Raw genomic sequence first — 13,242 nt, 5'->3', positions numbered from 1 at the left:
TAATTTCTGCTTGTCATTATGAGCAAAGGCTTCATGGAAGAGGTAACTGGGTAAGTAAGCAGTGTAATGGCAGACTGGCAAGAGACAAAAGGGCATTGTTGGGGAAACGGCAAGCTGTTTATTTTTGCCAAGTGTAGGATTTAGGTGTTTAGGGCAAGAGAAGAATGATAGCCAAACAGAAGTGAGTTTGGAAACTTATGTTAGTTCTCCCCTAGAGAAGTTTTCCAATGCACGCTGAGAAATTTGGCCTTTATCTAGCAGGCAATTAGGAGTTAAGAAAGTGACATCATTTGACTTGTGATTTACAAGAATAATTTTGATGCCAGAGTGGAGGATAGTTTATTTTGGAAAGCCTGATTAAAAGATTCTAAACTCTGGAAATAAGCCTATGGAGACTTGATTATCAAAAAAGAGAAAGAGGAGCTCCCAGAAACAATAGATTCAGAGATTTGGTGCCACTCACTGCTACAGTTAAGCGTAAACTATTCAACCAGTGATAAATGACATATGTCCAAGGATATGTATCACAAGATGATTCATAGTAACAATAACTGGGAACCACATGAGCGCTTATCAGTAACAGAATTGTTGAATGTTGGTGATGTCTCCACATTCTAGAATGTTTTGTAGCCATTATAAAGAAAGAGTTAGTTAAAATAGTTAACTTGGGGGAGATTTACATGATTCATTAAGAGAAAGAAGCAAGAAGTGAGTGGATAATTGTAAGAAATATTATCCCATTTTTGTAAAAAAATAAGTTCGAAAGCAAAAGGAAACTTGTAAGTGTTAAAAGAAGGAGAAAACAGCCTCATCCATGAGAGAGCAGACAGCAGAAGCAAGAAGAACTACAATCCTGCAGCCTGTGGAACAAAAACCACATTCACAGAAAGACAGACAAGATGAAAAGGCAGAGGGCTATGTCCCAGATGAACGGACAAGATAAAACCCCATAAAAACAACTAAATGAAGTGGAGATAGGCAACCTTCCAGAAAAAGAATTCAGAATAACGATTGTGAAGATGATCCAGAACCTCGGAAAAAGAATGGAGGCAAAGATCGAGAAGATGCAAGACATGTTTAACAAAGACCTAGAAGAATTAAAGAACAAACAAACAGAGATGAACAATACAATAACTGAAACGAAAAATACACTAGAAGGACTCAATAGCAGAATAACTGAGGCAGAAGAACAGATAAGTGACCTGGAAGACAGAATGGTGGAATTCACTGCTGTGGAACAGAATAAAGAAAAAAGAATGAAAAGAAATGAAGACAGCCTAAGAGACCTCTGGGACAACATTAAATGCAACAACATTCGTACTATAGGGGTCCCAGAAGGAGAAGAGAGAGAGAAAGGACACGAGAAAACCTCTGAAGAGATTATAGTCGAAAACTTCCCTAATATGGGAACGGAAATAACCACCCAAGTCTAGGAAGCACAGAGAGTCCAATACAGGATAAACCCAAGGAGAAACATGCCGAGACACATAGTAACCAAATTGGCAAAAACTAAAGACAAAGAAAAATTATTGAAAGCAGCAAGGGAAAAATGACAAATAACATACAAGGGAACTCCCATAAGGTCAACAGCGGATTTCTCAGCAGAAACTCTACAAGCCAGAAAGGAGTGGCATGATATACTTAAAGTGATGAAAGGGAAGAACCTACAACCAAGATTACTCGACCCAGCAAGGATCTCATTCAGATTCGATGGAGAAATCAGAAGCTTTACAGACAAGCAAAAGCTAAGAGAATTCAGCACCACCAAACCAGCTCTACAACAAATGCTAAAGGAACTTCTTTAAGTGGGAAACACAAGAGAAGATAAGGACATATAAAAACAAACCCAAAACAATTAAGAAAATGGTCATAGGAACATACATATTGATAATTACCTTAAATGTGAATGGATTAAATGCTCCAACCAAAAGACACAGGCTTGTTGAATGGATACAAAAACAAGACCCATCTATATGCTGTCTACAAGAGACCCACTTCAGACCTAGGGACACATACAGACTGAAAGTGAGGGGATGGAAAAAGATATTCCATGCAAATGGAAATCAAAAGAAAGCTGGAGTAGCAATACTCATATCAGATAAAATAGACTTTAAAATAAAGAATGTTACAAGAGACAAGGAAGGACACTACTTAATGATCAAGGGATCAATCCAGGAAGAAGATATAACAATTATAAATATATATGTACCCAACATAGGATCATCTCAATAAATAAGGCAACTGCTAACAGCTATAAAAGAGGAAATCAACAGTAACACAATAATAGTAGGGGTCTTTAACACCCCACTTACACCAGTGGACAGATCATCCAAACAGAAAATAAAAAAGGAAACACAAGCTTTAAATGACACAATAGACCAGATAGATTTAATTGATATTTATAGGACATTCCATCCAAAAACAGTAGATTACACTTTCTTCTCAAGTGCACATGGAATATTCTCCAGGATAGATCACATCTTGGGTCACAAATCAAGCCTCAGTAAATTCAAGATAACTGAAATTGTATCAAGCATCTTTTCTGACCACAACACTGTGAGGTTGGAAATCAATTACAGGGAAAAACTGTATAAAACACAAATACATGGAGGCTAAACAGTGTGCTACTGAATAACCAAGAGATCACTGAAGAAATCAAAGAAGAAATAAAAAAATACATAGAAACAAATGACAATGAAAACATGACGACCCAAAACCTATGGGACGCAGCAAAGCAGTTCTAAGAGGGAAGTTTATAGCAATTCAATCTCACCTCAAGAAACAAGAAAAATAAATAAACAATCTACCCTACACTTAAAACAACTAGAGGAAGAAGAACAAAGAAAACCCAAAGTCAGTAGAAGGAAAGAAATCATAAAGATCAGAATAGAAATAAATGAAATAGAAACAAAGAAAACAATAGCAAAGATCAATAACACTAAAAGCTGGTTCTTTGAGAAGATAAATGAAATTGATAAACCCTTAGCCAGACTCATGAAGAAAAAAAGGGAGAGGATGTAACTCAATAAAATTAGAAATGAAAAATGAGAAATCACAATGGACACTGCAGAAATACAAAGGATTATAAGAAACTACTACAAACAACTATATGCCAATAAAATGGACAACCGTGAAGAAATGGACAAATTCTTGGAAAGGTACTATTTTCCAAGGCTGAACCAGGAAGAATTAGAAAATATGAACAGACCTAACACAAGTAACAAAATTGAAACTGTAAGTAAAAATTTGCCAACAAACAAAAGTCCAGGACCAGATGGTTTCACAGGCAAATTCTATCAAACATTTAGAGAAGAGCTAACACTGATCGTTCTCAAATTCTTCCAGAAAATTGTTGACGGAGAAACACTCCAAAATTCATTCTATGAAGCCACCATCACCCTGATACCAAAACCGGAAAAAGATATCACAAAAAAAGAAAATTATAGACCAATATCACTGATGAACAGAGATGCAAAAATCTTGAACAAAATACTAGCAAACAGAATCCAACAACACATTAAAAGGATCATACACCATGATCAAGTGGGATTTATCCCAGGGATGCAAGGATTCTTCAATATACGCAATATATGCAAATCAATGAACACTAACAAATTAAGGAGTAAAACCCATATGATCATCTCAATAGATGCAGAAAAAGCTTTTGACAAAATTCAACACCCACTTATGATAAAAACTCTCCAGAAAATGGGCATAGAGGGAACCTACCTCAACATAATAAGGCCATATATGACAAACCCACAGCAAGCATCATACTCAATGGTGAAAAACTGAAAGCATTTCCACTAGGATCAGGAACAAGACAAGGATGTCCACTCTCACTACTCTTATTCAACATAGTTTTGGAAGTCCTAGCCACAGCAATCAGAGAAGAAAAAGAAAGAAAAGGAATACAAATTGGAAAAGAAGAAGTAAAGCTGTCACTATTTGCTGATGACATGATACTATACATAGAAAATCCTAAAGATGCCACCAGAAAACTACTAGAGCTTATCAATGAATTTGGTAGAAAGTCCTAAAGATGCCACCAGAAAACTACTAGAGCTTATCAATGAATTTGGTAAAGTTGCAGGATACAAAATTAATGCACAGAAATCTCTGGCATTTCTATACATCAACAAGAAAAAGTCAGAAAGAGAAATTAAGGAAACACTCCACTTATCATTGCAACAAAAAGAATAAAATACCTAGGAATAAACCTGCCTAAGGAGGCGAAAGAGTTGTACTCAGAAAACTATAAAACACTGATGAAAGAAATCAAAGATGACATAAACAGATGGAGAAATATACCATGTTCTTGAACTGGAAGAACCAATTTTGTGAAAATGACTATACTATACTACCCAAAGCAATCTACAGATTCAATACAATCCCTATCAAACTACCAATGGCATTTCTTCACAGAATTAGAGCAAAAAATCTTACAATTCGTATGGAAATGCAAAAGACCCCAAACAGCCAAAGCAATCCTGAGAAAGAAAATGGAGTTGGAGGAGTCAGCCTCCCTGACTTCAAACTATACCACAAAGTTACTGTAATCAAGACAGTGTGGTACTGGCACAAAAACAGAAATATAGATCAATGGTACAGGATAGAATGCCCAGAGATAAACCCACCCACATATGGGCACCTAATTTATGACAAAGGAGGCAAGAACATACAATGGAGAAAAGACAGCCTCTTCAATAAGTGGTGCTGGGACAACTGGACAGCTGCATGTAAAAGAATGAAATTAGAATGCTACCTAACACCATACACAAAAGTAAACTCCAAAGGGATTAAATAAAGCCTTAAATGTAAGACCAGACAGTATAAAACTTTTAGAGGAAAACATAGGAATAACACTCTTTGACATAAACCGCAGCAAGATCTTTTTTGATCCACCTCCTAGAGTAACAGAAATAAAAGCAAAAATAAACAAATGGGACTTAATTAAATCTAAAACCTTTTGCACATCAAAGGAAACCATAAACAAGAGAAAAAGACAACCCTCAGAATGGGAGAAAGTATTTGCAAATGAAACAACAGACAAAGTATTAATCTCCAAAATATACAAACAGCTCATGGAGCTCAATATCAAAAAAGCAAACACCCAGTTAAAAAATGGGCAGAAGACCTAAATAGACATTTCAGCAAGGAAGACATACAGTTGGCCAACAGGCACATGAAAAGATGCTCAACATCACTAATTATTATAGAAATGTAAATCAAAACTACAATGAGGTATCACCTCACACCAGTCAGAATGGCCATTATCAAAAAAGCTAGAAACAATAAATGCTGGAAAGGGTGTGCTGAAAAGGGAACCCTCCTGCACTGTTGGTGGGAATGTAAATTGATACAACCACTATGGAAAACAGTATGGAGGTTCCTTAAAAGCCTAAAAATAGAATTACCATATGACCCAGCAATCCCACTACTGGGCGTATACCCTGAGAAAACCATAATTCAAAAAGAGACATGTACGATGTTCACTGCAGCACTATTTACAATAGCCAGGACATGGAAGCAACCTACGTGTCCATCAACAGATGAATGGATAAAGAAGATGTGGCACATATATACAGTGGAATATTACTCAGTCATAAAAAGAAACGAAATTGAGTTATTTGTAGTGAGGTGGATGGACCTAGAGTCTGTCATACAGAGGGAAGTAAGTCAGAAAGAGAAAAACAAATACCATATGCTAAAGCATATATATGGAATCTAAAAAGAAAAAATGGTACTGATAAACCTAGTGGCAGGGCATAGAGGTAGGCATAGAGAATGGACTGGATGACATGGGGTGGGAGGGCGAAGCTGGCGCGCAGTGAGAGTAGCATCGACATATATACACTACGGAATGTAAAATAGTTGGCTGGTGGGAAGCAGCAGCACAGCACAGGGAGATGGGCTCGGTACTTCGGGATGACCTAGAGGGGTGGGATAGGGAGGGTGGGAGGGAGGCTCAAGAGGGAGGGGATATGGGGACAAGTGTATGCATATGGCTGATTCGCTTTGTTGTGCCACAGAAACTAACACAGTATTGTGAAGCAATTATACTCCAATAAAGATCTATTTAAAAAAAAAGGATAATCAACAAGGACCTGCTGTATAGCACAGGGAGCTCTGCTCAGTATTATGTAACAACCTAAATGGGAAAAGAATTTGAAAAAGAATAGATACATGTATATGTATAACTGAATCACTTTGCTGTACACCTGAAACTGACACGGCACTGCTAATCAATTATACTCCAATATAAAATAAAAAGTTAAAAAAATAGAGGCTGAATTTCAATTCCGCATAAAGGAAATTTTGTGTTGACTATAAGATAAGATGCTTGGGCGTTTTGCAAATGTATTAGAAGACAAGAAAGTAACAAAGTTAGTCAACAGAAGGGGAAAGAAAATGTAAAGGTAAAAAATGTGTTATCTAAATGGGTCTCTTTCTTAAGGAGAAAAAAATTTGAGGAAATACAAAAATAAATTAGGAAATGTGGAGGAGTACAATTATGGGGATATAAATTTACCATAAAATATATTAGTATGTCCAAGTTCAAACTGTGGTGAGCTGGACTCTTCCTATCTCAAGTTTGACAAAAGTGCCAACACAACAGAATCAAATAATGAGATGGGGTCAGTCAGAGACTATGAAGCCCAGGCATAGAAACTGGTTTTAACCACACAGGCTAGTTGGGTTTTATTAACAGGATGCTGCAAAGGCCCACAACAAAACCAGACTGAACTAGCTAGATCCTAGATAGAGGGCAAAATAGGCTAAAGGTCACTGGTTTCCTGAACTTGATTTATCTCTGTGCTTGTTTCAAAAGTACCTGGTGTTCGGCAGAGATGTTTTGCAGCTATACTTTGAGAGATACACAACGGTCAACCGCCCCGAACTGGCTCTGACTTGACCACAGGAACACACCTACGTAGATGAAACCTGGAGGTGTCAGAGAAGGCGCTTTGCTTCATAACCATGCTTATATCTCCGCCCTAAGGGGGGATTTGTACTCTGCTGGCAGTTTGTGCCGTGTGCAAAGGAGCATGGAAGACTGCGCATGCCTGGCTGCCCCTGGAAGTCTCCGCCCCCTTCCTCGATCCCTGATGACCTCTCTGCCTGCTAACCCTTAAAATTCCCTTAGTGCCCTCCCTTCTGGGAGAAGATACCTTTAGAGCTGGAGCTCCCCTTCTCCGTTCTCTGGCCATTGAGTAAAAGCCTGTCTTGCTTGCACCAAACACTTTCATCGTTGGCAGCACAAACCTGAGCCGGAAAGAGCTCCCTGACCCAGCCAGGGGGACTTCGGTTCAGCCGGGGCCCCAAGAGGGGGGGAGCTCACATCTCATTCGGTAACAAGATCACCTTATGCAGAGCTTACCATGTTTTCCAATCAGTTTCCTGGCTCCGTGCCCCCTTAAGTCAGAGAGAGGATGTGAAAAGTGGTCAGAGGGGAGACAGGGGGAGAATTTGTGAGTATATTTCTTTGCATCAAATTGTTGCGATTCTGTGAATCCCCACTCTCCCAAAGGGGATGAAGTTTGGGGATGTTACTTCCTTCAACTCAGCCTAGAGGGGAGGAGGATGGGTGAGTCTAAAGCATGTTCCCTCAAGTTTAACTGACACAAGCACCGGTGCCTGACTTGCTCCTGAGAAAGCTAAACCTGCATGGGCTGGCCTCCAGTTGACTAGATTAGCCATTAATATCAGAAGAAAAGGCACTTCATGTTATGTACTCGTTATGGCTCAGATGCCGTCCAATAGCGCCACCTAAAGGGGTGGAGAGCTCACAGCAGCAAGAACCTGGAGGTGAAGGCAAAATTGAAAGATGGAGTCACAAGTGGCTACCTAGAAACAGCTGCCTCTATCCTGGTCTGCAGAATTTCCCAGCAAGGGAATCTCAGAAATCTCTAAGAAGTTAAACCCAAGAAAAGGACTAATGAGAAAAGGAGTCAGGTGTGTGTGTGTGTGGAGAGGTGTGAGGAGTTGTTTTCCTACAAAGATTGAGATATTTGAATAATGCCTTGGTTGGAGTAGACAGTCTAGTTTCTGAATTGAGGTTTGCATTTCAACATGACCCAAGGACTACCAACTATTTAAGAGTGGGCTAAAAAGCCATAGAATTTTCTAACTTTCCATGCAAGGGCAGGGAAAGAGTACTCTGCCACCTAGAATATATTGGGGCAATGGGAGATGAAAAATAAAGGTGCGGGTATTTTTGGGTGTTTGTTTTCATTTTTATTGGAGTAAAGTTGATTTACAATGTTGTGTTAGTTTCAGGTGTACAGCAAAGTGAATCAGTTATATATATACATATAGCCACTCTTTTTTAGATTCTTTTTCCATATAGGTCATTACAGAGTATTGAGTAGACTTCCTTGTGCTATACAGTAGGTCCTTATTATCTATTTTATGTATAGTAGTGTGTATATGTCAATCCCAATTTCCCAATTTACACCTCCCCCCTTCCCCCCCACCATAAGTTTGTTTTCTACATCTGTATCTATTTCTGTTTTGTAAAGATGTGTTTTGATGATGACTCTGAAGGGATACAGTTACAGATGTAACCAATAACCATTTAGGAAGAAAAAAGGCTTGCCCCAAAAATAAAGTTAAAAATACAAGCACAGTGAAATAACAGGTCACTTTACACAAGAAGTAAAACGAGGCTCAAGGAGGGCTCAAATTGTTCAAGACTGCATGACTCGCAAGTAGCAGACCTGAGGTTTCAACTCAACTCTCCAGCTCCTGAGCTTTTAATACTCAGGCAACATTTCCTCAGCTGCTTCCCCTCTAAGAATACGATTATGGTCCTCAAGGTCTGTTCCCTGCTATGGTTTACAGGGATGATTCACACTTGCCATAGCTCTGAAAGATTATTTTTGAATTTAAAAAGCTGGTGAGATGGCTCTGAACAATGGAATATAGCCCAAGGCTGCAGTTTTGTTTTATGCATTACAGCATTTTAAAGCCACTAGTGCCCTGTTCTCTAAGATGAAAGTAATATATCAGTAGGAGCTAAGTGAAAGAGAACAAGCTGGTCTCCAGGTGGCAGACAGTATATGAAGTCAACAAAAGGAACTCTTCCTGTGGTCTATTAATAATTCAAAAGCCTCCTCCACTCTCCTCCAACTCCTTTTCCTTCTTTTCGTCCTATTTCATCTTCTTTCCAAATAAATAGCCTCAGCTGACTGGCCACACTTAGGTAATCAGAGCACAATGCAATTAATGACTGTTTACAAGATTCTTGCTAGTATTTTATTTTTACCCTTTATAGTGTTTGGCCTTTAAAATCAAGTGAACATGGAGACTTCTTTTTTTTTTTTTTTGGCTGTCTTTCTCTTTGACATATGGTATTTATGCCTTTAAAACTTTTTTTTGTTTTCATTCCAGAGCATTTTACTGATGAGATTTATCAAAATGCCACTGCAGATCAGCCATTGATTGTCCGAACACAAAGTGCTATTAGGAACATAATCATGACAAGAAAACAATAACAAAGAGCAGCTTTAAAAAAAGCCAGGGGCTTCCCTGGTGGCGCAGTGGTTGAGAGTCCGCCTGCCGATGCAGAGGACACGGGTTCGTGCCCCGGTCTGGAAAGATCCCACATGCCACGGAGCGGCTGGGCCCGTGAGCCATGGACGCTGACCCTGTGCATCCGGAGCCTGTGCTCCACAATGGGAGAGGCCACAACAGTGAGAGGCCCACGTACCGCAAAAAAAAAAAAAAAAAGCCAGACCCTTAGCTCTTTTTAGGAGGGGTTATATTTTTTACCCCCAGAAATAATTCATCAAAGTCTGTCGCCCTGAATAAAATTAGATTTTTCTTTTAGCTTTGGTAATAGGCAATTCGTGGAAAGGCAATGCTCAGAAACATTTGGTTAAAAAAAAAAAGAATTATTTTTACTCACAGAAAGCAGAGTTTGCGATTTTATTTCTAGTGGAGGAATGGGACCCAGGAATCAGATATGCATCTGCCCACAAAGCTGCAGTCCCCTTCCCCAGTACATGGGGACCGTTACGATAGGTACAAAGTATTAAATATTTTCAACATGATATTATTTGATTAAAATATAGTCATAGTCTCACCCCTCTCTTCAAGCATAGGTATCAAGCAGACTTCAAAGCATATGCTGAAGCAAAAAATAGTAAGAAGAGCCATGCATGAGGGAATTTTTCTCATTCATTTCTTACTATTTTCTTTCTGTGTATTTCCTTTATTTGCCTAATGTCTAGTTCCACTGAACTGTTACAAGCTTATTCGTTTTGCAGCAACATGGTCAAGCTTTGGTATATCTTGCTAGTGGTTGTCTTATCAAGGATTTTAGTTTACTATATGATGCAGATGGTGGTCTGTAGGTGAGCCTGCTAACCTCTGACACAGCCACCTGTGACGATGCTTGTGCCAGGCTGCCGCTGAGGCCACCTTTAGACCTGCCGTAGTGAGGACCTTGAGACCGGACTTGTAGCCCCGGCCTCTCTTCCAGGCTACCTTCCAGACTGCCTGTCTCTGCCAATTCACTGTGATGAAATCTGAACTCCCTTCAAACTGGCTCTCTTCCTAATTTCTTTAATTTTTAGAGGCAATGCTGTGCAGTGAAAAGAGTAGAAATGAGGTGAAAATGGGGTTGAATACAAACTCAACATTTGTTGTTTGATTTGGAGCCAATGTTATTCTCCCTGAGGCTTATTTTCCTCCTCTGTAAAATGTCAGTAAAAAAGACTGGAGGATTGTGGGCACTTAACAGGTTAACATTTCTAAGTGCCTATCTCAGTGCCTGGGACAACACAGATGCTAAATAATCGCTCACTTCCTCCCCTTTCCCTCTCTGGCAATGACACTGCCATTGCCTACAGTGTCCAGGTTGGACATGTTGAGAGCAGTTTTTCTCCTTCCCTCTCCTTTACCCTTAATTAAAGCCAACTGCCAAGTAATTCAATATTAGAACTAGCAAGAACCTTAGAAATCATAGCCATCTGATTTATTGACAATACATAGAGACATAAGTCACCAATTCTCCTAGCAATTTGTCTCCCGTGTCAATTTCAGTAACAATCATTTGGTGATGAAATTCGTTACTTGATACTCGGTGATTATATTCAACAAAAAGGAATCAACCAACTATTCTTAGTTTAGTAATGATGGGCAAACACAGCTTCCAACTCACAAGTCAAACTTTATTTTGTGGCCGCGCTGTGCAGCTTGTGGGATCTTAGTTCCCCGATTGGGGATTGAACTCGGGCCCTCAGCAGTGAAAGTGCTGAGTCCTAACCACTGGACTGCCAGGAAATTCCCAAACTCTATTTTCTTAAATGCTGTCCTATGGCTCTTTATGACTCAGTTTTTTTGGCAGAATTTTCCCCGCCCCTGGTATGTCCCTTCCCTCTTTGCCATTCACTGAGGATAGGAATACATATCAGAGACAACTGGAGGAGAAAAGGATCATAGAAAAAAGCAACAGGAAAAAAAGATAATTCCAACGGAAACAATATCAATTTTGAAAAGCCTAAAAGTTGACTAATGAATTACAATAATACATATAGCCTCAAAACTATTTACACCATGTTTTATATATGCTAGGGCATGAGTTTGTTTGTGTTCTGTCAGTGGTTTATAGTAGAAAATCCTAAGGGATTCACTCTACCAAGCAAAATAAGAACTAGATATGTTCATGTGTGTGTTCTTTATAACACAACTATTCTTCCTTTCCTATTCCATGCTGAACACCCGTGCACAACCCAAACCTCCTACCTGATACCTTTATCCTCTTCTCCCTCCCATGTTCTATGTACAAGAAAAAAACAAATTATCCATAGTCAATGCATAGTATATGTGAAGACAAGAAAAACATAAATCATGTGAAGTGTTAAGGTGTAAATAATTACATATTTTAGAAAATCAAGAGTCTATTTCTTTAATTTTCATAGCTACTGAATATACATATCATCCAGAGTTTTCTCAGTAATAAAACTAGAGCCAGAAAAGAAAAAAAAGACCCTAGATCCAGTGAGATCCTTATTATACTGACATCTACAATTTGGAAGGGCAACATGGAAAGTTTCAGAAAGAGCTGACCTTCAGACTTGAATGTTTTGCTCCCCAGTCCAATGCACTGACTGGACTCCATGAGGGGCAAACAAGTGGGGGAAACGACCCACCACCATCTAGGATTCTAGCGGGTTACCTCTGAAATGCGAAGGCATGCTGCTCACAGAACAGGATGGTGGCCACAAGGACTCCAAAGCTATAAAGCTTCATCCCCACAGCGATTTGCTATAAAACAAAACTCTCTGAAGAGAAGGGAAGAGATAGCTGATTACTTAAGAGCCTTCTTTGCACACTGGTTAAAATATAATGGCATGTTCCCTGTCATTTCGGTGCTCAATCGACTTCGCTTCCATTCCCACCCTCAAAAAGAAAGTATGATGAGAGTTGTTATTCTCATTGTAGACTATCTAGAAAATATTTAACTCTTCAGGGAAGATGAGGCCAAGAATAAAAGGATAGTAATACAGTGGAAACGTGCCTTGTTTGTTGAAGAACCGTAGCCATAGAGTATTGACCCATGGATCTCAGCCCATGCTGAGGGAGGTCTCCTGTGGAGTACTAACTCATTAGGTCTTCCATTGCTTTTCTCTTTTTCAACATTTTCAACTTAGATGAAGACATAAAAGGTGAGTTTTTCAAATTTATGGCTGAGAAGGAGAGCTTAATGGAGGATTCTAGGATCTCCATTCAAAGAGAGTTTTCCTTGTCCATGTGGAATGATGGGTCCACCCATAAAAGTCCACGTGTGGGTGCTCTTTTGAGAAGTAAAAAAATCAGGTAGTTGTGAATCATGTTTATTTAGGGAAGGTCACCATAACAGCCATAACACCATAACAGTCTGAATCAAAGCTGACCACACGTCATTCTGAAGGTAGCACCATATAACATTTTGTCTGGTGTGAGGCCACGTCTAACCTCTGTAAGTGGAGGGACCCTGGTCCCCTTCCTACATTCCCACTGGTAAGTGCATTTGAATGCCCTTGAGGTCAGGGCAGGCAAATTTGCAAAATAAATCATCCTCCCTTCAGTGGACTTCTGAGAAGGAAAGGATTGAGAGTTCAAATCTCTCTCTGGGATTCAAAGGTATTGAAACATATTTAATGGATCGAGGTGACCACCACTGAAACTACTGGGTTGGCCAGAAAGCTTGTTTTCCATTGAATGTTTTTCCATTCCATAACATCTTATGGAAAA

The 13,242-nt window shown here is 39.3% G+C and overlaps 1 protein-coding gene across 1 annotated transcript in view; it reads right to left on the bottom strand.

Moving 5' to 3' along the window:
• The window catches only part of ZC3H13 (zinc finger CCCH-type containing 13), a 137,194-nt gene extending 124,855 nt beyond the window's left edge, over positions 1-12,339 (bottom strand). Inside the window, exon 1 of the transcript XR_014013597.1 lies at positions 12,185-12,339. The gene's annotated coding sequence lies outside the window, so the exon portion shown is untranslated. The remainder of the gene's footprint in view (positions 1-12,184) is intronic.
• Positions 12,340-13,242: the final 903 nt, after the last annotated feature.

This window comes from Mesoplodon bidens (assembly GCF_964165515.1).
Source record: "Mesoplodon bidens genome assembly, chromosome: 17".
Taxonomy (NCBI): domain Eukaryota; kingdom Metazoa; phylum Chordata; class Mammalia; order Artiodactyla; family Ziphiidae; genus Mesoplodon; species Mesoplodon bidens.
Note: the sequence above shows the minus strand (reverse complement) of the source record. Positions and strands in the feature narration are given on the sequence as shown.